Source organism: Trachurus trachurus, assembly GCF_905171665.1.
Source record: "Trachurus trachurus genome assembly, chromosome: 8".
Lineage (NCBI taxonomy): Eukaryota > Metazoa > Chordata > Actinopteri > Carangiformes > Carangidae > Trachurus > Trachurus trachurus.
Genome location: NC_139905.1, coordinates 14,055,611 through 14,082,405, shown reverse-complemented (window position 1 = coordinate 14,082,405; position 26,795 = coordinate 14,055,611). Strand labels below are relative to the sequence as shown.

At 41.4% G+C, this 26,795-nt stretch overlaps 1 protein-coding gene across 2 annotated transcripts in view; it reads right to left on the bottom strand.

Annotated features, from left to right (window-relative positions):
* The window catches only part of gcgra (glucagon receptor a), a 41,428-nt gene extending 21,715 nt beyond the window's left edge, over positions 1-19,713 (bottom strand). For both annotated transcript variants that reach the window (XM_083977814.1, XM_083977817.1), the window contains exon 1: positions 19,395-19,713. The gene's annotated coding sequence lies outside the window, so the exon portion shown is untranslated. The remainder of the gene's footprint in view (positions 1-19,394) is intronic.
* Between the last annotated feature and the right edge of the window lie 7,082 nt (positions 19,714-26,795).

The following is a 26,795-nucleotide window of genomic DNA, read 5'->3' as shown; positions in this document are numbered from 1 at the left end:
ACTCGTTGCCTCTGTGGTAACAAAACAGCTCCAAGTACAGATCCCACTAATTTGCATCTCAGCAGCCATGAAACTGGCCTGAGCAAGGGCTGCAACCGCTGGCAACACTGGTTACACATGTGGAAACACTGTGAGTATAAGCCAGAATAATAAGCCAAGAATCTGAACCTGGTTTTTATACTAGTATTTTTACTTTATGTGCATTTATTTGTAAGTTTTGCTATTGCTATATTGCTAGAGTTAGTTTGATCAGCTGTTTACTAAACAGTAGAAATGCAATATTTACCCCCTAGTCTAGAAGAAATGTTGTGAGTTCAGTGCTAAGCTTCGAGAGCAGCATCCAGAGGTGGAAAATAACACTAATGTTAACTTTTGTTTTGCTTCAGAGCCTGTCATTTCTTTTCTTTTGTTTAAGGTAGCATGCTAACCAGCTAGCGCCATCTCAGCTTTCCAAACACCAATTCACAGTCATGGAAAATGTTTAACATTTGGCTATCTGGCATTGGTTGGCAAAACATAAAAACAGCTTCAATATTTGCTCAAAGTGATTTCCAACATTCACATAAGTGATATAAAGCATGTCAATACTTTTTCCGCCTTTGCCATCCAACAAGTAAGCAACTGTATCATTTCAATAATGCTGCAACCACTTGAATAAAAAAAAAGAGGACAAATATAAGCTGAACCAATTCAGCTCCCAACAACTCCATTCAAGTGATGCTAAAGCAATTCAGCAGGGGCGAAAATGCAAACCAGTGAGCTGTGACTGTATTTCTACAAAAAGCATTTCAAGCATTTCAAGAGTTATCTCTTTGGAGGCAAAAGTACTGCTGTGTCACGGTAATAAATCTCCGTGTGACGTTTGTACCAATTTGCCCGAGATCTGGTATAAACAGAGTGAGCGGAGAATGAAGCGAACGCAGCGATTTCACCCGTCCACACTTGCAAGTTAGCATGTCGAGTCAAACACACTGATTCAGCTGTCTGCGAATAGAAAACAGCTCTGACTGTGACATTTACTAAAAGCAATAAACGGTGCCAAAACACAGTATGGGAAGGCTGCACGGCCTGTGGTGTCAACAGCCTTTCATGTGGCTCGATGGAAGCCAAAAACTGGTGACTGTGCTCCAGCAGTGGTGATTCATTACGGTAAAAGTTGGGAATTGGAATAAAAGGAGGAGGAACATCTCATTCCCGTTAAATGTGACTATCAGGGGTTTTTTCTTGTGATGCTGTGACACTGCACAACTTCACTTGTCCCCGATAAGGCCTGGAGTTCAGGGACATGAGTCGCTGTTTGACAAACAAACACTGTTATCAGACCACATGATAACTTCAAAGAGCCACAGTCAACACTTTTAAGAGACATGAGGAAACTGGACGGCGAGATTGGCGACCACTCATTCTTGTACTAATGAGATCTCTGCTGATAAACCAAGTGTCTGTGTACTGTGCGATCTGCTGCAGAGATTGCGAGAAGTACAATAAACAGATATAAGGAAATGAGCAATGAAGCTCCATGGCAAAACAAACGATAGAAGGAACACAGATAAAGAGATAAGGCGAGAGGAGAGGGACATGTCAAAGGGACAGGCTGCGTCTTGCCTTCAGTGTTTCGATAAAACTTAGTGAGAGGTGTTTGTAACGTGTTTAACATACACACATAGGTGCAGCCGAGCAGTTCATCCAGACCTCTCCTGCAAAGCCCTCTGCGATGTTTAATGTTTATGAGGTGACTCCAAATAGACCTGCTGAATTATGAAAGCGACGAGGTGATTCCTCTCACCACGTCTCCTCTGTGTTGTATCCACATGGCTCCATTGTGCGTTCAGCTCTTATGGATGCTGGCAGGCGATGTTTATGCCTAGTAATCCCCTCCCTGATCTCCTCTACACTGTTCTGTCACTCCGCCATCAGCCTGGAATTTATCAAACACTTGGAGCTTTGTCATACACATTGGCAAAAAAAAAAAAAGCCGCACTGCACAGTAGACCCCATACATAGTTAAGCACAATCTTTTAAAACCTTATTTAGGCAGGCAGTTGAACCCTGCAAAGAGGAAGAAAAAATACATCATTTACAAGGTGAGGAGGTCACGCTGTATAAGCTCATTTGCTGCTAGAGATAGATACACAGACTTGAATTAACCCTGGACTTGGATGTGTATGACATTTGGACCTGCAATGCTGCTCAGCATTCATGACTGACAGCAGCATCAGATCAGGTGGAGATCAGGGTCAACACAGCTGAAACAGTCTTCTGCATTTTCATTTTCAAACTCAAACTAGTTGCTGCTCTCGCCTCCACCAACCCTCGAGTCATCACCACCACATCTCCTCCTGTGCAGCAGAGAAGCAACATCATACTGTACTTAAGATGATGATCCCTACAGGGGCGATGGTCAGTACATAAAAGCACTTATGAGCTTGATATTGGTTGAATCTGCTGCTGTAACGGCGACTACAAGCCTGGTATTGTCTTCATGTTTTTTATCATTATCTATCTGATATCCCGAAGAGACTGAGACCGCACAGTTCATTTATCCCACACACGAGTGCTGCCTGTGTAACCTCAGTGTGATGTTTACTTGATTTCTTTCTCTATAGAGTAGCTCTATGTCAGGCGGATGTCACGGAGCACGCAGGTCACTTTAAGATCTATTATTTAGCCTTTGTGTGCAGGCTATTAACATTTAATGGGTGGCTTGTTATATACTCAAGTAGTTGTCGGCAATTTTTATGTATTTCTCCAGCTGGAGGTTATTGTAGTAAATGTGGCTGTGATGATAAAAATAGTTGGAATGGAAGAATTTATAATTTTTTAACAAATAATTCTTACATTATAGTGTGTTAAAATCATTAAGTGTTTTTATATTGAGTGTGACTCAGAATTAACACATGCTGAGAGCTATTAACATTACCATAAGTGGTGAAATGTAGATGTTAACCAGAAGCAATTACGTTTTATTGTGGCTTTGTTGTGTGACATTTTTTTGGTTTTGTATTAACAGAATGAATCCTTTGTTAGCTCAGGTGTTTTCTGTGGGATTTGTTCTTCTTAAGAATAAAAAGATAAAATAAAATAACAGCAGTGTTATCTTTTAATTCCCAGGAAAAGGTTGTGAAATCTTTTCATTTTGCTGGCTGGTTGCTTCCTAACCTCCAGGCTGCAGCAAAGATTTTTGAGATATTAGTGTAGTGTGTGTGTGTGTGCGTGTGTTATCCCAGGCGAAAAAAGCGGAATATCATGAGCTGAAAGTATTTGTACTGTATTAACGTTGGATAAGAAACTGAGCCAGTACTTGACACTGTGCAACATAAAGTAAATAGAAGTGATTTGTCTGCTCCCACTGCTCCTGCCCCTGTGTTATTTCATCTCACTCCATTACCCCTCCTTAGCATCTGTATCATCCTTAATCTAAATGAACTCAATTCCTTACAACCACTTGGCACCGAAAGCAAAGGGACTTATCTGCCACTCCATCTTCTCAGTTATATACACATTATGCCCTGCCACTCTCTCTCTTGCTCACCTCTCAACCACCACACAAACACATACTGTACTTGCGGCTGAATGGTAGTGGATGCTCTGAGTCTAAGCCATCATTGTGTAAACTTTGCCTTGAGTGCTGCTGTCTGAAGCTCCAAAAATAATTCCACCAATCGGTGTCTCGTTTGTTTTTTCACACGTAGCCAAGATGCTCCAGTTGCTTGTTAGCAAAACAAGAGAGCAAAAGGGTGTACAGTATCAATGTCTAATCTTAAAAGAGCACAGAGCACAGTGTGATATAGGCAGCTGTTCTATGTTAATGCTTTTATTCTGCTATAAGCTGCAGAGAAATGGCCAAACAGGCCTTGAGTGTCGTTTATTCTCCCATGAAGAGCTATGGGTTCACTTGTTGCAACTGACCCCACTTATAGGGGAATTAACCACGCAAACAGCCCGGGTCGCAGGAACAGATGTAATCTGTGAGCATGAATCAGTGTGAGATACAGTAACAAAGCAGGAGCAGAGAGCCGATCCATGAACGTGGACTGTGCGTCGTCAGAACGCTCCTGGCCTGGTTTGTTTTCAGTTATTTAATTAGGCAGGCGAGACGCATTGGCTTATTGTTTCCCATGTCTGTGAGATGCGAGATGCGATTTACAGACTGTAAAATAACACATCCTGCCTCTCGTCACCGAGGCGGACTGACATGCACTGTGCAGCATCATCATCTTCAGGCATTCATGAGAACAAAAGAAGGGATATTAACATGTCACACAACAGTGAGCAGCAGAGTGAGCAAGGGAGGAAGAGCAAGAGATGTAAAATAGGTCATGACAGTTGAGAGTAGATGCAGAGCCCACAGTCTATACGTTTTATCTGGGAGCTCCTGTGCTGCCACTGTACTGTATGTTAAAGTAATGTCACTGTATAGTATGGACCAGTGCTGCACCTAACAATTATTACATCAATTAATCCCAAACCAAGTGCATTACAGAATCTGTAGTGATGTCCTCGAGGCTTGTTTTAACAAACCATGGCTTCAGGGGAGATTACATTGACCTACATTCATTTCCTGGGGACTTTCTCTAATCTTAACCACAACACACCTAAACCTATGGAATTACTTTTGTATCAAATCAATCCAAACAAAACCTCTTAAATGTTAAACTAAAAATGTTCACAAAATGTATAACAAATTACAAATATATTGTAATTGTATATACAGTTCGATTTGCTTCATTTTGCTCTTGCTGTTGCGCTGCCACCTCTCTCTCCTTTGCGCTCCCTGAGCTTTTGTTTGCAGTTCTGACACAAACCTCTCAGCTGGGCAGGCCTTTTCAGGGGTGTGTTGTTCCCATTGGCTTATGGGTTTTTGATTGACAGCTCAGTGCTCAGGAACTTGGTCAAAATAATTAATTAAGTTATACACTTTGCTTTTGAGATTACAGTTTTTTGGTTCAGTGAGTTTTTTTCTCTCTTAAATTAAGTTTTATTCTTTCTCAAGCTCTTACTTCTGTTTGACATTGAAGAGGTTTTGGTTTGGATTGATTTGATACAAAAGTAATTCCATATAAACCCAAGTCTAACCTTAATCTAACCTCAGCCTTACTTTAACCTCATTGTAAGAGTTATAAAAACTGCTTTTTCACAATTGTCCCTAAATGATAATAGGTCCCCATAATGTGAGTGTGTAAACAGATTAAAGTCTGCACAGAAACTATGTGTACGTTGGCTCTGATGTCATTTGAATCTGCACATGTGCATGATTAATCGGTGCACCACCCATCTTAACCACTATTTAGAAACCTTCCCAGTTTATTTCATGGTGAGACACGGTGATATCCTAACACGTTACATTGAATCAAGCTGATTTTAAATGAGCAAATATTTGCTCAAAGTGAAAGGTGTCCAGTTTTGGTGGAATGAAAACAGCAGCAGGTTTTTCCAGCCTGGAGACAGTTTGTCATTTTAAATCCATTCAAGCTGAAACTGTGAATGGCTCTGCTACTTCACTTGAAGACAAACAATTTAAAATCTCATAGAAACTTTGGCTGCAGCTCAAAATAAATCATTACTAGTCCAGCAGTCCCAACTGAATCTCACTCATGCCTGACAAAATATGAGGCTTGAAATGTCTTCTCCCATTTTAGAGAAAGTAATTAATATTTTCCTCGTACAAAATATATTATTTCATGCACCTGCAACAAATCTTCTGTTAATCACAATGTTAATATTTATGACCCACCTGATCCCCAGATTAACTGCTGTTCCCAGGAATATAACTGCAATCCATGCATATAGTATAATACAGCTGTGGCACAGCTGTAGTCATTTTCACCCACAAAAGCACGCCTGTTAGAAACGTTCAGGTGGATGTGTAATGCAGGTAATGTAATCAGCAAACAGAGACTAATTAGGCAGAAAACAGATGAGTACACAAGTAAATGCACGCACACTTGCACACTTACACACGTGTTTTTGCATTTCTACTCTTATGAAGACCCCTCAGTGACTACGCCCACTCCCTGCTAAGCATGAACTGAACCAAACTAATCCCACATTGTAACAAGAAGAACTAGGAGGAAGAATATCAGAGGGATTTAAAGGGAATAACTTAAGGCAACATTCTGTCTACTTTACAACTTCTCGAAAGAAAAGCTACTCTTTGTAGTGATGATAACCTGACACAAAGAGATTGAATGAGCGTTTGAGTTTGTCTTCCACTTGTTCCCATATTTGCAGATGAGATAAAGCCCGAGAGGGAGCCGCTGGGCGGATGTTGTACGAGGTTGTTCTGAGCGTTGGAAAGACCCTCAGCAGTTGAACACGGTTCCATAGAGAGCACGAATAATACTCCATAGCAGCCGTGTGTAAGCACGTAATGAATATTTGATATGTTTAGTTTCTGACAACGCGGCTCAGCGGAGGGTCGGGAGCACGGAAAATGGCAGCTCTTTAAGGCGGGAGGAGATGAGGTTCGACAGGAAAGAGCTGCACAGCCAAGGTGACAGCATGAATCACCACTCAGGAAAGATGAAGCCGACGGGACAATCGGCTACAGACAGGTGGGTGGGTGGGACTGACATTACTCAGGCCTCAGAAGGACTGAGGTCTCAGATTTGATATCCAACAGAAAGTCCTGCTGCTATAAAATGAGTTATCTGTGTAGTATAAGAGATTAATGACTGTACGTGAATCTTTTTTGGTCTAGATGGTTTTCTCTCTATCCATATTTGGTTTTGAGTAAAATTTTCTTTGACCTTGATGAAAACGTGTCATTACCTCATCCTGCAGACAAAATACCTGCAGCTTTGCATATGTGCCGATTTGGAAACAAACACTGTAAACGCCTGCTACGCATTAGCTTGTTAGCTTGTGTAAAATTATGATTTTGATTGAGATCTAACTTTAAATTATTTATCAGAAATTAATTCATCAGAAACTATCTGGGGTGTTGTAAAAGCTGCTAAAAAAGTTGATCTGTCTTCATCTCGCTGTTCCTTTTGCCAGAAGATCCACACCAATCACATGTTGAACCCTCATGTTACACTTGAGGACTTGAGGAAATGAACAAAGAAGGTGCAGGAAAACGACACTACAACTGCTCCTCGTTTGCTGTGTTCTGCTGTATATCTGCAGATGGACAAGCTGTTTCCTGTTTACACCGCCTCACGCGTGCTCGTTGCACTTGAATGCGTCACGTGTGCGTTTTCAGGTGTGTTGGTCTGGACGGAGCTCGGTTTTGTATTAAGCAAAAAAAAGTTGCAGTCACCTAAACTTAAACTCAACCTCATGGGTGTTTCCCTGTGTTCTTATGCCAGCAGGGAGTGTGTGTGTGTATGTGTGTGTGTGAATGTGTGTTAAATGTGGATGGAGGTCAATGTCTCCCACTGTGTACACAGTATGAGTGGAGGCCTGTGTCCCATGCCCCCCTCCCCTCCGCGGGGTCAAAAACACACTGACATCAGCCGTCGGTGACGCAAGAGGACATGTTGTTTTTCGTCTGCCTACGACAATCACCGCCACTGAAAACCTAAGAGAAAGGTGTAGCCCAGACGAGAAACGCTCCAATGGAAGATATTAGTCTGACACCGTCTGTAACTCATTTCAGTCCAGGGCCAAACAGTAAACGGTTCACCTGTCACAGCACCAGCATATGGAGCACAGATTTTGACATCCATATTAAGACTTTGTGAATACACCAATTTTGAATGTGTCATATACATAATATTGATATTTTTTATTTTATCGACTACTTCATTGGTGTGCAATTTTGACATTTTAAGGCAGACATAAACACAAAAGTTTTTTGGACCAATTTGCATGCCGTAGTAGCGGTGCAGAAGTACTGCAACCACCGGAGGATATATGGGAGCTGGAGGTTTTAATAAACGTGTTAACCTTTTTAAAACCATACAAGGCTGAAATTCTGGCAGAATTATGAGTGTGGATTGTTGAATGTTTTCCACATTAAGTACTTTTTACTCACTCAGGGTCTCATTAACAGCAGCGTGTGAATGTTATTCTATATTTAATGTGATATAATGTGCTCTTTTCTTCTTACACGAGTGAAACAATGCTCCTTCTTCCAGATGTACCATACTTCTACATCTTTTATATTCTCATGTCTATAAAGCTAAGTTCTCCAGTCCTCACACGCACGTTATTGTGAGTATTCCTCTCGGTGAAGACACGTTGCACCACGTCTCCCCATGGTGGGAAAACAGCCTCCACTCCTGTGGATACTGTGTGTTGCATTCATCATGCATCAACTGCGCTCACTCTACAGTTACAGGGAAAATATACAGCATCTTGTATCAAAATTCACATGTGTTCCTCCCGCCACTACGGACAGCTCACATCTACTTGAAAAGTCATTTTTCCAAAGCCGGATGAGGAGTAAGCCAAGACTCCTTCTGTGGTTTCATCATTTTTCGTGGAATTTGGGCTCATTTTTCTGGTTGAGGTCTACAGGCCAAGCGATGATCTGAAGCTCTGTTGGATGCAACAACTATAACAAATACTCACAACCCTTTTCATGAGCACTAATTAATAGTGAAGGTTTCACATATTTCTTTGATGTGGCCTTTTCTGTGTGTGAGAGCTTTATTTTTGTGGGGTTTGCATTATGAATCTAATCCCAGGATTTGCTAATCCTAGGCTTTAATATACTAATATCTAGGGCTGTCCCGATTAATCGACTTAATCGATTAGGTCGGTTATGTAAATACGTCGACACGTACAACATACCGTCGATTACGCAATTTACGTAAACACACACAGCAGACGTTAACGTTCACAAACAGAAGTGGATGCTCGTTAACTGATTAATAACCATTAACTGATAAGATTATAGTGCTCTATTGAATGTACTGTATGTGACTAGGCTCCTGTGTGAGAAGACGATCAACGATGTGCTTTTTTTTTCTTCCTCTTCTTGCCGTTATAAAACACACATGCTGCTACAGCTGTGCAGCGCCAGATCTACTGAGTTCAGCTCAGCTGTCGGTGCTCAGATGGAGGTTAGATCTTCACATGTTGAACTCCTTTTGTACAAAGTGCAGCTAAACACCAGGCTAAGAGACATTACAGCAGAGCTCCTCTGACAGCTCGGTCAGCTACAGGTGACCGTACCTGTAGCAGGTGAACCGGCTGGAGAGCACAGCAACATGCTTTTTTTTTTTTTTTGCATGAGTCCGTCATGGGGACTGCACTGCATTACTGGCACATGCTGTCAGTCCTCCAGTGTAACTTTTTGCTGCGAAGTCTGCATGTGTCGACACACCCGATGAGTTGACGTCGATAGGGCTGGGCGATATGAGAAAAAATCCTATCACGATAATCTTTTTCATATCAGTCGATATCGATATATATTACGATATGACTCAAGTCACTATTTTTGTCAAGCCTAAATGTTCCATTATACACACAAGTGAGATTTGAAGATATCAGAAGGTTATTTTTTATTTAAATATTTATTTTCTGATAAAAAAAAACTGAACATGCAGATGTAATGATGAACATATAATAAAAGCAATGAGTAGTTTCAGATAAATAAAACTGGTATATATATTTATACAACAGTAATTTGATTGGACAGGAGACATTCCATGAGTGCTGATATACAGTATAACAGTCTGGGACTTTTACAGACATTATCACTCCACTGTTCAGGGCAGGCGTTCTTTAACATTACATCAGACAGGAGTTAGGTCAGAGCCACACTCTTCATACAGGAGCTGCTCCATCTCTCTGCTGCTGCTACAGTTATAAACGGACGTGCAAATTAAAACCCGGACCTGACGTGGTCCGTCTAATTAGCGATCATTCTCAGCATAAACCCGGCTGAAAAAGAAAAAGGAAGAGTAACCGCCGCTGTTAGCGCTTGCTTCGCCAGTGGCCAGTGTTTAGGTCGGCACAGTTGAGGTGCGTCTGTCAGTGTGAACACAACATCAGCAGCAGCAGAGCGGCCACACCGTGACTGCGCTCCCTTTGATGTGTGACGGCGAGCCGCTCCGACTGCCTGGTGTCTCCGTGGTTAAAGTTTAGCGTTGTTTACAGTACTGTATCTCGGGGTTAATGTAAACATGACGTACCACGCGTCCTTTCACAGTCACTCGTCCAAGTTCTCCTTCATTTTTTCTTTCGAGGCAACACTCATCCTCTCTCTTCCCCCCCCCCCCCCCCCCCCCGCATGTCCCGCTGCTGACGCGCAGGGCTGTAGCAGCCCAAACATTACCACATGTTGTTGTGTTGTCTTGAATGTCCTCCTGTGCTGTGTCAACCTAACCTGCTGGTTCAGCCATTGGTCCAGTGCGGCGCAACTCTCGTTTTAATTGGCTGTTTGTGTTTTCTGTCAAAAACATGAATGAATGAAAACTATCGACTTTCTATCGACCACGTTTCATATTGCTATTGAGTAAAGTTATATCGTGATATATATCGTTATCGTTTTATCGCCCAGCCCTAGTTGACGACATAAGAAGCTCAGCAGGAACGTTGCAGAGACCTTTGGGGGGGGCAGGTGCTCAAATAGATAAATATACTGTACAGTATATAGAGGGAGAAAATTACAGTTGGAATTTAGTAGACCTAAGACACATACAAAAACATACAGAAACAAGAAGCCTGGCATACTTTCTCCCCTCGAGCAGCACACTGTGTGGCTAGTTGGCGGCTATGACTTGGAGATGTGTCACAGTCACACACACACACACACAGAATGTTTACTTCGTCAGATCATCTTATCATACACCTGATAATGTGCATGAATGCCACTGCATGTGCATGAATACCGATGGTGTACCACAGTGTTTTTGTAAATTAATAATCGTCAACCAAAAGACAATCGCTAGATTAGTTGAAAAGTTAATCGTTTGACTAATCGAAAAAATTGTAGATTAATCAGGAGAAAAATAATCATTTAGGACATCTCTGATATCTGATCTGATCCTGGGGTTATTATCTTAATTTAATCCTTATGTTAAAACCACTGTAATCTGAAAGCAATGCACTTCATCTGCTACTATGATTTTTTTAAATGTTTTATGATTGATATTATCAATAACTATTTGTTTTTTATTTCTATGAGTCCTTAAAGAACCTTAACCTTATCAAAAAAGTGTGTTAAAATAAAGTTTATTGTTGCTGGATGAAGAATAAGAGATTAGTAAAGAATAGAGAGAGAATAGTAAACATAATCAGAACAACAACTCTTCCCTTTAAAAAAATGAGCGGTGGACCAGAATTTACAGATCATTAAAAGTTGTCAAGTGGACGGCATGCGACCCAGAGGCCATGGCAAAGGCATGGTTGCAATATAGTTTTCCAGTTGAGCAGTCGTCGAGATACAACAACTGTTGTTTGTGCTGTGTACTGTGATAATAGGCTGTGTTGGGGAGCAAAGGGAGCTATACTTGACCTTTGACCCACACACGTTGCGAGGGAGGAGGGGGTATTTTTAGTGCCTCACCAGTGTGGATGCGAACAAACAGAAAATGGCTCAATACTGTTACCTCCTCCAGGGTTTACAAAGCAGTTCAGAGAAAAGCAAAACCTTGTTGTGTTCTTTTATCCTTTCAAATCCTTCACCGCACCTCTGCTTGTATTGATTCTCCCGTGATAAATCTTTTTGCTCCAGTCTCCACCTTGCGTGGAAATGTCTCCGCGCACACTAAAGAGGAATTTACCTCCCACAGGACTGGCAGGTTAACTCCCCCTCAGCTGAGTGAGTTGTAGGCTTAGCATGAGGACAACTGCCATCTCTCTAAACTGTCAAATCCGATCCACAACTTGACCAGCAGTGACCCCCCAGAAGACTTGTGCTCACGTGGCCCCTGCTCAGACAGCACTTGGGTGTGTAGGTTGATCATTAGAGAATAATCATATAAGCCACATTAACGTCTGATTGTGTGATTCATCTAAGGCCAAGACAGCACAAGCGATGTGTCTCCATCATCGCAACTCACGGACTTCTCTCAGGCCAGCATGACTTATCGGAGACCTTGGATAATTCCAGCCATGACCTCCTGAGTATAGAAAGCTGCATATCTCCGTCCATCCCACAACACATCATCTCTGATTGAATTTAATAGGCTGGCTGGCTTTCTAGTTATTTACCAGAGCCCCTAAGACCTAAGGTTAAGTATGAACATATGCGATGGAGCTCTAAATTATAATCTGTCTAGATCAGATATCAAAAGGACTGGTGGTTCTACTCTCCCACTCCTAAACTTTCAAGTTTAACATTAACCTCAAAAATACAGTTTCGGTTTCTTTGTAATTCAAGCTAAATATATCATAATCAAAAGACAAAAAAAAAAAACACATGCCACAATCGCTGCTGTTACAAAGGTTCCATAAATTATACAATGAGATTTCCATGTCTTTGTGTGATTATATGCAGTGTTGGGAAAGTCACTTTAAATTAGTAACTTAGTTACAGTTACTAGTTACTTCTTTTAAAAGTAACTCAGTTACATTAATTTACTCGTTACTTTCAAGGTAACTAGTTACTAGGGAAAGTAACTTTATTTTATTATTTATTTATTTATTTATTTTATTCAATGAAATTATTAACTTTACCGATTATCCATCCGATAATCTGTCCTGCTGCGTGCACACAACTTCTTTCAGCGGTGAATGTATATAAAAGTAAATTATATAGGCTATAGTTTAATATATAATGAGCTCCTGACGCTCGGCTCAACAGGTGAGCAGCGTATTCCCTCAGCTGAACAACTGTAGGCGGAGACGCTCAGAGACAAAGTCAACAGCAGCGGATCAGCGCGATCTCTCCCAACGTACAAACGCTCCATTCTGATCCAGCTCCACTGGACTTTCAAAGTAAAGGTGACACCAACTGAAAATGAGTTAAATAGTGAAACAGATGCGCTTTTATAGCCGATTTTAGGATGAAACTCTGAATATAACCGGTCGGGACCAGGTTATGAGCTAAGCATAAGTTACCATGGTGATCTAGCCGAGTTAAAAGAGAGCCACCTTTGTAGTACAGGAGAGCCTGGCTTTAGACTCAACATACCTCGCTAACCCACTAAACTGGCTTCGCAACACCCCTCTGGACTGTCGTCGACTGCCGCCATTGTTGTTTTCATTCATTTACTTGCACGTCGCTGCGTCACATCCACTTCACGTCCACCACGGAAACTAGTCCTGAGTTGTGCACGTGAAGTAACGAGTAACGAGCCTGTTTAAATCGCAGTAATGATAAACGCATTACTGATTTTGACAAAGTAATTAGTTACAGTGCTTGTTACCGCAAACGTAACGTAGTTACTGTAACGCATTACTTAATAGCACGTTAGTCCCAACACTGATTATATGTCAGGGGTAAGTTCTGTGATATTATTAAAGATCCGAGTCCACAAAAGAAGCTGAGCCCTCAAATGAGTTGTGATAGCTAGTTTAACTTTGTGATGTCACAACAAATCACACCCCCCTCTCCACCTCATCTCATTCATAACATTTAAAATAAAACATTTCAGTGTAAAAGTCAGCAACACAGACTCCGGAGTGTAAAATGTCACTGACGCCTTAAGGTTTCTCTCTCTCTCTCTCTCTCTGAGGTTGGATGTGTAGACGTCTGAACTATTTTTGTGCGCATGCAACATATTGTTGTGATTTATTTGATTTAATGGAAAATTTCTTCTGAAACCTGTTCTCCACAACGAGTAAACAGGATGAGCCATTGCCAGTGACACAGGCATTATCAGCCAACAGGCATCGATTTAAAATAATGGATGAAATAATCTCTCTGCCTTCCTTACAGTACCAACAGCGTCTCCAACAGTCAGACTTTCGCTCTTCGGACCTCATGCACATGCAGTATCCCCTTGTGGATCCTACTGGGTGAAGACAGGAAGGATGCAATTTAAGTGTTTCAGTTTCTGGCTGATACCCAGAGGGAATGTGGTGACGCTTCGTGCTGTGAGGCTGAAATAGCGAAGCTCTTGGTGAACTAAGAATGAAACGATGCATCGGGTCTCTGCAGAGAACTGCATCTCTGGTTTTGCTTTATTTACCATATTCTAATAGGTTTCTTATGTTCACTGTGTGTGTGAAAGTGGAAAAAGGAGTGACGCAATGTTTTCTGGCTGTGGAGGACACACTAACAAAAGCACAAATATCTATATTTAAAATCTATGTATCTATATATAAAACAAATTATTTTTAAAAGGACACGTTTAAGCTCCTTTATGTTGACCTCAGCCGATCCCTTTCAAGCCACGCTGCTGCATAAACAATTCAGCCTGTCCACCTCGCGGAGGGCTCTTTTTGCATGTCAGATTGATTAATCTCACCGTTTTCCCGCTGCAGAGCAGGCAACATCAAAACATTGTCTGGATTTATTCTCGGGGGCAGGAAGGTAAGATTGTTGGCGGCCGCCCAGACCACAGTGATGATGGAATGTGCTGCACTTCATATCTGATTCTGGTTCTGGTACTGAGCGGAGGAGGAGGACACGTAGGAAAAGGCAACAGACGCTACACAGAGACCCCAGAGCCACATCAGGACACAGATGGGCAGAGAAAGGGGGAAGACGTTAAAGTGCGCACGAGGAAAGGAAAGCACTGCGGCCTGTGTGGAGAAAAAATCATAGGGCAGCCACAACAAACGACAAAACAAAACGAAGCGACGATAATATGTTTTGCCATTTTCATCGTGCGTGAACATCCTTTTAAAAAAAATCACTCACTTAGCCAAACTCTGTGCTGTATCTTTACCAGCAGTTTTTCTGTTGCTATAGCAAGTTCACCTATTTATTGCTTTGAAGAAGAGGAAGAAGAAAAAAAAAGCAACAAACGCGTAATTAGATTTTCCTCCAGAGGTAAAGAGCTTGTTTCAAGGAGGTTAAAGAGGTCGTTAAAGGAGCTGACAGTTGTTCTGCTACTGGCACGTTGTCGGGGTGTACTTGAGGAGATTTAATAAACACTCAACTTATCCGTTTAACCCAGCACATGCCTGAAAGTTGGAGAGCAATATCACCCATCACACGGTGGCTCAAAGCCACATAGGAGTCGATGTCTATTCAATAAGCAGTCGATGTTTCCTGCCGCGGACAGGAAAGGGATCGGTTCTGATCCTTCCCGTTCAAGTTGTGCATTTAAAACACTGAGCATCTACACGATATGTTTGAAGTCATTTTTAAACTTTTTTTTATAAATTGGATTTATTTGTCTCTTTGATATCCTCATGGTCAGTTTCTTTATTTTAGAACATTTCACTTGAGTTATATAAAACCCTTCTCTCACCTTCTCTGCAATGCAGGAAGAAAAAAGGCCCCAGTGTATTTCTGGAGCATGATGATGTTCACATTGCTGAATTGTTATTCATAAAACAAATGGAAATAATTTGTATCATTGTATCAATGCTCCAACTGCCCGAGGGGGGGAAACTAGATGTGTTTACTTGCCTGTGTGTCTCCCTCAGCTCCTAATTGCATTTTTATTTAGAAGTAACCCAAACTGAACTAAGTGGGGATACATCGCAAGGTCTGTTTATTTGTTATTATTATTATTATTATACACCCAAGAGATGCCTGATTCTGATTGAAAGATTATTTGATCACCTGAGATTTTTTTGTTTTCATCCATGCAAGCTTGAGTTTGTGCGTCTGTGTGTGTAGGTGTTATGAGTTGGATGGCACACAGCGCTAAGTGGAGCCCAGCGGCGTTATCCAGACAGACCCTTATCGCCGCTCTGTTACAATCCAGAGTGACAGCTCTTTGTAGTGGATGCTATTCTTAGCTCCCCCCCTGGATCCGTCGTGTAGGGGGTTGGTGGGGAGGGGAGGCGAGGGGGGGGGTCACTTGAACCGGTGCTGGCAGTGCTGGCAGCTCACAGGACGTGGAGACGTCGGCTACGTGGTCACTTGATGGGTGCTGACACCTACACTCCCCCGCCCCCACCCTCACACCTGTCCACTTGCGCCACCACAGACCCGTCGTCCAGCTGAGGATCTTCTGGTCACTTCTCTCTCTCTTTAGTTCTGTCTCTTTTGTTTACATATTCTCTGTTCGTCTGTCTGTCTCTCTGCACTTCAGGCTGATGTGTCCCTGCACTAAAGCCAAAGATTGAAACGGAGGGCAGCACAGCAAACCATATACGCAACGCTCCCTACCTCCCACGCTCTCGCACTCATCTTGGTAGAAGGCTGATATGGTACATGGCTGATATTCAGGAAACCACAAGAAGCAGCTGTGCATGAGGCTGTCCTGCCTCTTCCTTTCTCAGGCATCAAATGTTTCTTCTGTTTACCTCTCCTCAATTACCTATCGCGACATATCATCATGGGCCAACCAAATGCATCTTCGAATGGTTCGTGAGAACATTTTTATCTTTGATGCATGATATGCAGACAGCAGTGTGCACTGAGATACAGATAAGTGTTCAGGGTGAGTGGTTAATGGCTGCAGATACTTTACCTTTTGTCTCCTCTATAGTTACACAGTTTTGCCTGTATTTTTTAAAAATGTATACAGTTATTTTCATTAGTAGTAGTAGTTTATGTTGTCTGTTCATAATTACTTGGTTCCAATTAACACAAAGGGATTTATCTGCAGGAATAAGTTCTGGTTATTTATTTATTTTTTCCGATTGTTGCTTTTTTTTCTGCGTTAAATCCCACAAAACATAAATAAAAAGGTCAAAGCAATTGGTATTAGGCTCAACACAATGCATCTGACAACTGTGAAGACATACGGCACACTTGAGTCCAGAGGAGTCAATTGATCTCTGTCACATGCCCTCCCCCGTCTCTGATTTATTCAGAACTGAGCGTCTTCACCATCATTTCCCCATGCAGCCGCAGTTACCACAGACAGAGAGCCGAGTGTTTGCAGGCAGCATGGCTCCTCTCAGTTTCCAACACTCGACTCAGCAAGTTACAGATCAAAGATGCACAGGGCGAAACAAACATCTTGTGGATGAGGAAAACCCCAAAAGTGCTTTGCAGACAGAGCTGTGATATACGTGTGTATGACTTGGATCAGACTGCAGCTTGAACATAAGCACAAGGACACCAACGTCTCATTATTATTATTAGAGGAAGAAAGAAAGGGTCAGAAAGGATAAGTGGATAATTTTTGTTTTGGGAGAGCAGAAGAGGATCTTTTTTCCCCCTCTTCATGCTAAATTAATTTCCTTTGCAACACAGTTACATAATAAAGACAATGCTCACTTCATAAAGCAGCACTTGGTTTAATTTTTCATACACTCTCTCCTAGTCCTGAATTACATGTCTTCAAGGCTGACTGACTAATAAAGACAGATGATCTGACCTGTCATCTGGGCTGACATGCATATAAGTCAGCTGTGACCATCTGTTATTACTCAACTCTGTGACTTAGTGCTGACACCTAGGCAAAGCGTGATTCTGTAACACGCCATAACTCAGAGTGGGTAGCGGTTTACAGCATAATATAACATCAAAGGAGACCATTTAAAAAGAATGGTATGTTTTTGCAAAACTATAAGAATAAGCCCTGGTTTCTGACCACATAAGTACACTCAAAGCCTCAAAGGGAGAATAGCAGCTGAGATGAAGCTGATGCTGTTTGGATCAAGCCACGAAATTATACTTACAAAGAGAGAAGAAGGAGAGAGGTGTAATCCGTCCATTGTCACATGAGTTCTTATAATCTAATCCTCATCCAACAATGACAAAGCCAATGAAACAGCAGGGGGAAGCCCATGTTTGACAGAACTCAGGATCACGGAGCTGAACAGACTCATATGGCGCAAAGTAAAGTACAGACATACAGTACTGGGGTGGGAGGGGAGGAGGTGGGGGTGAAAGGATCAGAAAGCACTCACCGCTTTCAGATCTCACCCCTTGAGGGACGATCACAGTCTCAGTCATTTGAGCCGGCGAGCCTTTTCCATTCATGCCGCATGCATATGAGGGTCAAATGTAACCTGTTAACGCACCCAACCCCCCCCTGACCCTTTGCTTATCGTTCAGCATCTTCCTGCCACATACATAATGGAAGTGGCGGCTGTGAAGACACTGAAGGCGGCTGATTGTGGCAGCACTTAGAAAGCAGAGGGGCCGACTTCATGCATAAAGAAACTGCACTAATGTGTATTTTGCATGCATTGAAGCACCTGTGTCGCTCGCTAATGTTTGCAGATTGCCACCAAAGACAACACGCAGTACAGCCAGGCATCGCTCATTCATGGAGTGTACCTGTAGGGCGCACAGGGTGCATCTCTTACATCCCTGCAACAGATGTGCCACGGTAATAATGAATATGTTTGTTCAGTTATGTGTGAGAGGTGTTTACCTAACAATAGGCACATTCATTAGCCACGGCGTGCAGCGGAATACAAGACTAGACACTCGGGGGACGGAGGGTCCGCCTGTTGTTCTCTCACTTACATGAAACTGCCCAGGTGGGTCTAATTAGGATCACAATCACTCCTGGACCATCAGCTCCCCGAACAATTAAATCCTCATGTATATATATGCACGCAGACAATCGCTATTGATTCTGCCTGGTACATGATTATACACAGTTTTTCTGATATACAGCATTTACAGGATCAAATTAAAATTAAAAGCATTTTTAATTTTTATCATGATAATTATATTACATTATATTATACTAAGCCTATATTATATTATATTATATTATATTGCACATGGAGGTATTGTGTCCTCTCCAGTTATAGCCTGTTTCATTTTTGCTCCTAATTAAGCAACAGCATTCTTATGTCTTAATTAGGCTGCACAGAGTAAAATGTGGGTCTAGCATTCTGTATTGCATACTGTAGCCTTCATTCATAACTAATCTAATAATCCAAACAATCTAAGCAGTGGTGCAGAAATGATTTACTCTTGATTTGATTGCTGAGACAAACAAACAGTAAAACTATGAAGAAGAAGAAAAATAATCTGTGATATTTAAAAAGAAAAAACAGCACATGCATTCACATCCAATTCACTTAAAACCACGCGTGTGGGTTGTTTGACAGCACCGGGCAGCAAACCAAAGGCAAGATCCCAGGATGATTTACTAAGATAACACGGCTTTGGAGCAGGAGCGATAAGTGACACTGGCTGTTGCTGGAATCCCCGCAAACATTTCCAGAGAATCCAACTATGTCTCAACATGCAGGACCGAGCGAAACCCCACGATGGTCGGTAGGCTGCGTGTGTCTGTGGTCCACAATGAGTTCGTATAAATCGTGTAAAGTCCAATAAATGTCACTTTGCACAAAAACAAATATATCATATAACTAGAAAGTCATTTTTCTCGATGTGTGTGCATCTGTGAAGATTTAAACTCTTGCTGACAAATTGTGTTTTTTTTTTTATACGGGCTCATCTGAGGCACATGTGGACAAATCATTAAAGTAGATAAAATAAATAAAAAGCAAATTACCGTTGACAGCCCGGGATTCTGCTGATTTCCTCCAGTCACCACTTCACTGCTGCTCATCTTCTGAGCAGCATCTGGCAGCCAGTATCTCCTCTCAGCTCTCAGCTCAAGTAGCTCCGCTGTAATCCAACTTTCAAAATAAATTACCGCCTGTTCAGCTGCGGAAACAAGTCCTCTGTCTGTCCCGCTGCACGCAACTTCACTGCGTCTCACAGTAAACGCTCTTATTAAAAATAAAAAAAAACGTCAAAAAATAAAGTAGGTAGGGTTTTACGTTATTATCTGTGTGTGTGAGTGTTGTTGGCACTAGTGGCTGAGTGAGCGCGAGCCGCACCGCTGCTTTGCGCTCCTTGTACCCGCGTGACGTAACACGGGCAGAAGAGGTGTGTGTGTGTGTGTGTGTGTGTGTATATATATATATATATATGTGTGTGTGTGTGTGTGTGTGTGTGTGCCACTTCAGAAATGGACAACTTGCTAAACATCATGATTTGTTGAATGTAGCCATTGATTTATGATGTGAATTGTTAAATGGATAAATATCCATTTAACAATTCACATCATAAATCAATGGCATAAACATTTAATGTTTAATGTGCAACACTCATTAAAGGGAAAGTCCAACATTTTTTTCCGCAACATGTGTTTTCTATTTGTGAGCTAACTTGAGAGGATCAATACCACTGTCCTGTGTGCAGGGTAAATAAGCTGCCACCAGCAGCGGGCTAAAGCCGTGATGGTAGACTTCCCTCTCCAGAACAGGTTTCTGCAATCAGAGGACATGAATACGGGCACTTGTCCCGTCTCTTAGCAGGAGAAACATGCGGGTGACCTTCTGGCAGCAAGAGGGGAGAATTTAGTTTGTTGTATTTGGACAAGGAAAAGTCTAAAAATAACCATGCAAGTCCGTACATATAGCACACGAAGCATCCAAACATGTGGGTGGTTATCATCTCACTCAAGAAGGCAAGTCAGTGCTTTTCTCAAAATCTCACACTGGTCCTTAAGAAATGAATGATTCATGAACAGTGTGTGTGTGTGTGAGAGAGAGACAGAGATGTGAGACTTCCTCAACTTGTTATTTGTCTTCCTAATAACTTGAATAATGATCCTATAGGGAATGATAATGTTTGTATATGTGACTTCATTATTTGTCTCTTTAATTAAACTTTTCTCAAACGCTTTAATATTGTGTGTGGGTGTGTGTGGTTGGGCGTGTGTGTGTGTGTGGGTGTGTGTGTTCGTCCCTGAGAGACTGAGGTCTCCAAACTATACTCCAATTTCATAAATAGTTTATTGGCTGAGTGAACTCTGTCCTGCTGCTGTGTCTGAGATGTGGCCTCAGTTGTCATATTTCACAAAGCCGCGAGCTGCTGTGCGTCTTCACCCTCGGCAAAGCCATTTCAATTTAAACACTGAGCAGAACTAATGCTTTTATTAAAAATGTTTGGGGGCAGGAGCAGTCCTTTACTGCAAATGAGGGGTTGAATTCTGTGTGATGGCCTCTGATATGCCGAGCTGCTATAACCAATGCCTTCCCCACTGATATTCATCCCTGACTGAATCTGATTTTATGTTCAGTGCGGGGGGGATTTATGACGTGGCAAATGTGTATTTCGCTGTTGTGCAAGGTCAGATGGATGCGATCACAAAGGATTAGACTGAGCAAGCTACTGAAAATGCATCGAATACTGTCAACGTTTTCCAAATTAATGGGGAAATCGTTTTCACACAGTACAGCCTCGCAGTATATTCACAGTCTGGGGAGATTTCTTGGACGCTTAACCAACTAATCAATCACCTCGCTTCGCAGTGAACTGGACCGCATATACCCCACTGTGAATAAAATCCCTCCTTACAATGCCTGAAATGAGAAGCAGGTACACAGCCGACACAAATATCATTGAGTGAACACACTGATACTTCTTGCAAAACACACACATATTTTTTTTAGCTTGAACTTTGCCCATAAACAAGGTTCAAGGCCCATGTGCATGTGTCAATAAGCTGTGAAGCTGAAGCAACGATCTGCTGGACACAACTCTGCCTCAAATATAATGTTGTATAACACAGTATTCTGACATCTGTGCTATAAATTAATACTTGCTGTGTAAAAGAAATGTGTTTTTATATAATTTATTCTCTAATCTGATCAGGTTTATTTACATCCTATAGAACCTTTTTGTTTTTTGTCTGCAGCACCTTAGGCTGCATCTGTCCATGAAGGTTAAGTGTTGCTTTTGACCTATTAACCCTATTCACATTTGTCAAATATTTTTTCTTTTTTACTGATAAAAATAGCAATAAATTACCAACAGCAGGTCAAATTTCTCCACCCCCACATTTCTGCAGCTGTTGTCAAAGATGCCTTTTTTTTTTTTTTTTTTGAACAGGGCAAAAGGTAGCAAGCTGCAGATTCTGTGACTTTTTTTTCCCTCTGGATGTGAACGATGAGATTTACGAGAATGAAGCCTGACTGAGCTGTGACGCTCAAAGTGCCTGGAGCTGTTAGGGGGCCGCAGAGTCACACCAAAAACAGTGACGAAGGCCTGCACCAGACACGCGTCACTGTCTCTGTGGTGCAATGTTTTTTTTTCAATCAGGTGGAAATAATGAAAAATAAAGTCAGGAGCTGGATGTACATTTCCCCCTGCCCCCGGAGACATTATATCATAAACAACCGCATCTGAATTAGCCGACTGGAACATTTATGAGCCTCTGTTTGGCCCTAAATAACATCAGCTTCTTGCTTAACTACTGTTTGATCATAGCACCATCTGCATCTCTTTTTTTTTTTCTTGAGGCACTTCGTAAGCTATAAAAAAAAGAAGAGAAATGTTTGGTAATTGAACAACGGCAACAAAAAGACGTATTTCCTTTTCTTTAAAACAGAGCCGGGGGGCACAGAATGGAAAACACATTAAGTCTTTTCACATATGCAGGAGTGTTGTGGCTGAAAATAGCAAAAGCCAAGTTATATTACCAAAAGACATGGGTGTGTGTGTTGGATGTGTGTGTGTGTGTGTGTGTAGGGGGGGGTGACAGTAGAGAGCAGTCCCCAGATAACCCAACAGAGGGAGCCACTGACAACTTAATTAATATCAATGAAGAGACACAGACCCATTATAAAATGATATAATATTCAGATGCAAAAAATATGTTGCGATTTCCTTCACTAGTGTTTTCCTCTTAATCCACTCGGCCTGTCTTTCCCTCTGCTCTCCACATTTTCTGTGTCCACTATGTGGTCACATTACAGCACATACAGTAAATCTGCCAGCAACTGCATGCAAGGTAAATATTTGAGAGGGAGATAAGCCTCGCTGCAAAAGGCAATGTAAACATTATATGTATAGCTCAACAAATTAAACCACTGAGATAATTATAATGACTCCTGGTTTGAGAACATGGCCAAGTTACAAAAACAGACTCTACAGCCTGGACAACAGAGCAGCGCTTTGGTTTCATGTGGCGCCAACAACTGTTGATGTGTAACACACACCTCATGTGCTATCTAATCGCATAAAGGCAAAAATAAATCCTGTGTTGTCAAGGTATTTGTTTACATTAGAATAAATAGATTATGCAGATTTAACCAGATGGGGACACACTGCTGCTGCAGAGATAAACCTCTACTGTACACACACACTCTCTCTATACCACCATAAAAAAAGTCAGAGCAGTGTTGTGAACGCTCAGTGCTGAAGTGAAAAAGGTCTGCACCAGCAGGTTGGCAGTGGCAGCAGACAGGTGAGAGTGCGAGGCGTTGTGTGTTTGGGTCAGCCTCCAGGCCCTCGGAGACCAGCTTGTTTTCAGAGTGTGGTCACGCTCTTTGAGTCTGGCCATTCAACTGGCATTTGGCTGGGTCGTGTATACCAGACAATGAGATCAGTGCACTGTGACATACAAAACATTCTTTCATTGTTTTAATCCCCCCTCCTCCCCGTCGATTGGATGCTTCTGATGTTGACAGCTTGTTTTTGTTCTTGATATATAGCAATTGGTCTGAAACTAGTGGCTTTACATTCCAGCTCATTACTGTATAAGTGGTAGACATGGGTCATATGAGGCAACCGTAAATACCATCCTATAAATGTTTCACGCTTCAGCTCCTTGTTATTCACCACAATCCCTTCCATTCAAGTAGTTTGGGGTTTTAATAGAGGATGCATCAATTAGGTCTTTGTCAGGGTCTCACCACGAAGCCTCAAGTCACTGAAGTGAGACAATTTGAACAACGCTCCACTTAAAACTTTTTTTTTTTTTTTTTTTTTTACATAAATTTGCATTTTCTGTTTTTTTATGTCTCTTTTTTGTCAGTAGATCAATTAATACTGACCTCTAATTTTGAATAGAAAGAGTCAGTAGCAGAAGTTACACATAAACTACATCCATGCATCCCCAGATCAGGTGACTGCATGGATGCAACATTCAAAATATACAGTCTGTGCCTGTTTCTGTTCAGGCATTTCCATGCAATGGTGTGATGGCTCTGAGTGTTCTTCAGCCAGATGTCCATCAGCGGTAATGGCAGGGTGTTCAGAGACGGGCTGATAGATGTACAGTCATGTTGAAAGGCTATCAGCTCTGTTCTCACCCTGATACCTCTGACAGCCAGCTGGCCAGAGCGTGATTCTCCCCGGGGAGGCCACTGCAGAGGCCGGAGTGGGCGGCACCACCCTCTTATCAGACATCAACCCTCCCCTGCACAGGGTTAAGTGAAAGTACAGGACCCTCACTGGGGTCACGGCACCAGGAGAGCGTTTACAGATGATAGAGAGGCTTCATAGGGTCATTATTATTTTAAAATGTCTGTCAAATTGGCACTTACCCATCATGTAACTGTGCTCTCACATACACCGTTTTACCAGTAACACTTCACTTTTATCCTTCTCTTTTATCATTTATAATAATCTACATATGGTAAAGAAATAAAATGTAGTTAAATGAGGACATTTTAAAGCCTTTTTTCAACACCATTTGCAGCAATTCTAACCTCGTCAGTGAAGACATTTTCATATAATTACTGTCACTTTATATTTTATATAATGTCTGTTAGTGCACTAGTATATATACTGTAGCATACATATATCAATGCATTTCAGCACAAAAATACTTTTCTTGAAATTAATTTATAACATGTGAATCAAAAACATGTATCATGTTTAATGCATGATGCTATTAATGCACTAATGAATAGTGTTTGGACCTGACAATGATGCAAGCACTAAAGCAACAATCAAAGTTTCACTTCATAAAGAAATCATTAAATTGTTACTGTTTGATTGGTGCGTTCAAGTACTTGACCCACCTACTTCAAATGAGACAATAGAATGAAAAAGAAACCTGTCAGGGAGGAAAAAACAAAGCTGCTCTCACTGTTCCCAGAAATGTTGTGTTTATCACTCACAGTACGAAGCATACTGAGAAAATTGTTTTTCACCACCTTTAAAGTTCAACATATACTCATATGGAAGTTAAGGAACAGGTGCATGTTAAATATTTCAACCATTCACTTTAACTCTTTAAGGGAACCCTGGAATTAACCTTCTGTATATATATCAATAAATATTATTTTTCGTCTCGATGAGGGCCAGTGTCGACTACACACTGACAGGGCAGCTCAAACGAACAGTGTGTACAATTATTCTGAGAACAGCGGCAGGTGTTTATTCCTGTGGACTGTAGAGGTACAATAGAGCCCCACAGCTCATGTCACAGACTTGGACCATGTCCCTGGGTGTAAAAATAGCCACTTGATGGATGGTGTTATCACCTTATTCACACAACTACTGCCCAACAAAGACACACGCTTTTAACCTCCCCCTTGTTCCTCTTTTATGTTGTAGACTTAAAGCCGTGCCAGCTCCCTCTTACATCCAGCAGGATTCGCATATGAACGCTGAGGCCAGGAGATGGAGAATCAAAGCCAGACTCAAATCTCTCCTCAAAGTTTGAATTGTGGTTCACTGGTTTATTAGTCTCCTGTAAATAATACAAATGGAGACAAAAGAGCAGCTCCCTCTGGCAACGGCACAGGAGTTTTGTATGTAGTTCAATCAAGTTAGTCTTTTATTTTTTCTATTTTCTTCTCTTTTTTTCTACATCTGGAGTGAAATGTGGAGCTTGCCACAGTTAGAAAAAAATAGGTTAGCGTTCATCTAGGAACAGGATGAGTTTACTTTTTTATTCATAAAGCTCCTCGATTAAATTATTCAGTCCTCCAAATATATTTCACAGTCCATTGCCGACAAGCTGCAAAGCAAATATCCATGCGAACAAATAATTTAGCAAACACATTAGGCAGCATGTGTAGTCTGCTTTTGGAAGTATGAAACATTAACAGATGTTAACAGGGAGTTCTTTCATATGTTCCTGTGTGGAGAGTCTTATACTGCTGCATTCATGCATGTACACGTTGTACAAATTAGCTATTGATTATTGAAGCTCATCTGCGTATTCTGCTCAGGAAACCAGCCTCAGACATTCAGTGGTCTATACTCTGAGGTCTCAGCTTCCTATAGATTGATGGGAACTAAAACAAATATATATTGCATTTTAAAATGGCATTAACTCCATGTATTCCTTTTAACATTAATTTGTACTACACGTTTTGTTTTGCACAGAGCTCCAGATGCATTTATAAATACTGAAAAACATACTGATATGGTATAAATTCAGCTCTGAGTGAAAGACAGCAAGACTGGTTGAACGGCATATTATTTAAAAATGGCAAACTCATTGCATTTTTGACTCATACATTCTGCCTATGTGCAAAACTGGATCTGCAGTAATTGCCCTGATTAATTAGAGCCTTGGATGGATGAACACATTTGTTTTTTTGGGGGGGGAGGTAACCGCCCCTGCCATGTCTTGCTGCTTCAACAACAAAATAATTCTGCAAACAGTCATAAACAGGGTAGGGCTATTGTACATTTCTGTCGTCACAGCAAAACTGATAACAATCAAATGCTCAATTAGTCTTTGCAGTTCTTTGTCAGCGCGATTTGTTTTTCAGTTTTCTGCTAAATTCATTCTCAACAGTCTAAAACAGCAAAATTGTTCCATAAACGCTGCATTGACTTAAATTATTATTCGCTCTGTTTCTCTAAATGGTAATTGACCTCAAACTTCCCACTCACCCAAACACAGCTTAGAATAACTGAGACACTGCTTGACCTAACAGGCCGTGTGTAAATGGGATAACTGACAGGGTAATTATATGTCGGAAAACAAACAGACTGAAAATTTGATTATTGATGATTCATTTCATAAGGAATTGATTAACACTGTCCTTTATATGGAAAATAGTATACACATAAAATCCCTATGATACCACACTGCTCTGCTCTGACATGTTTATACCACATTCAGTGTCAATGAGCGAGTTATATCTGAATGAGT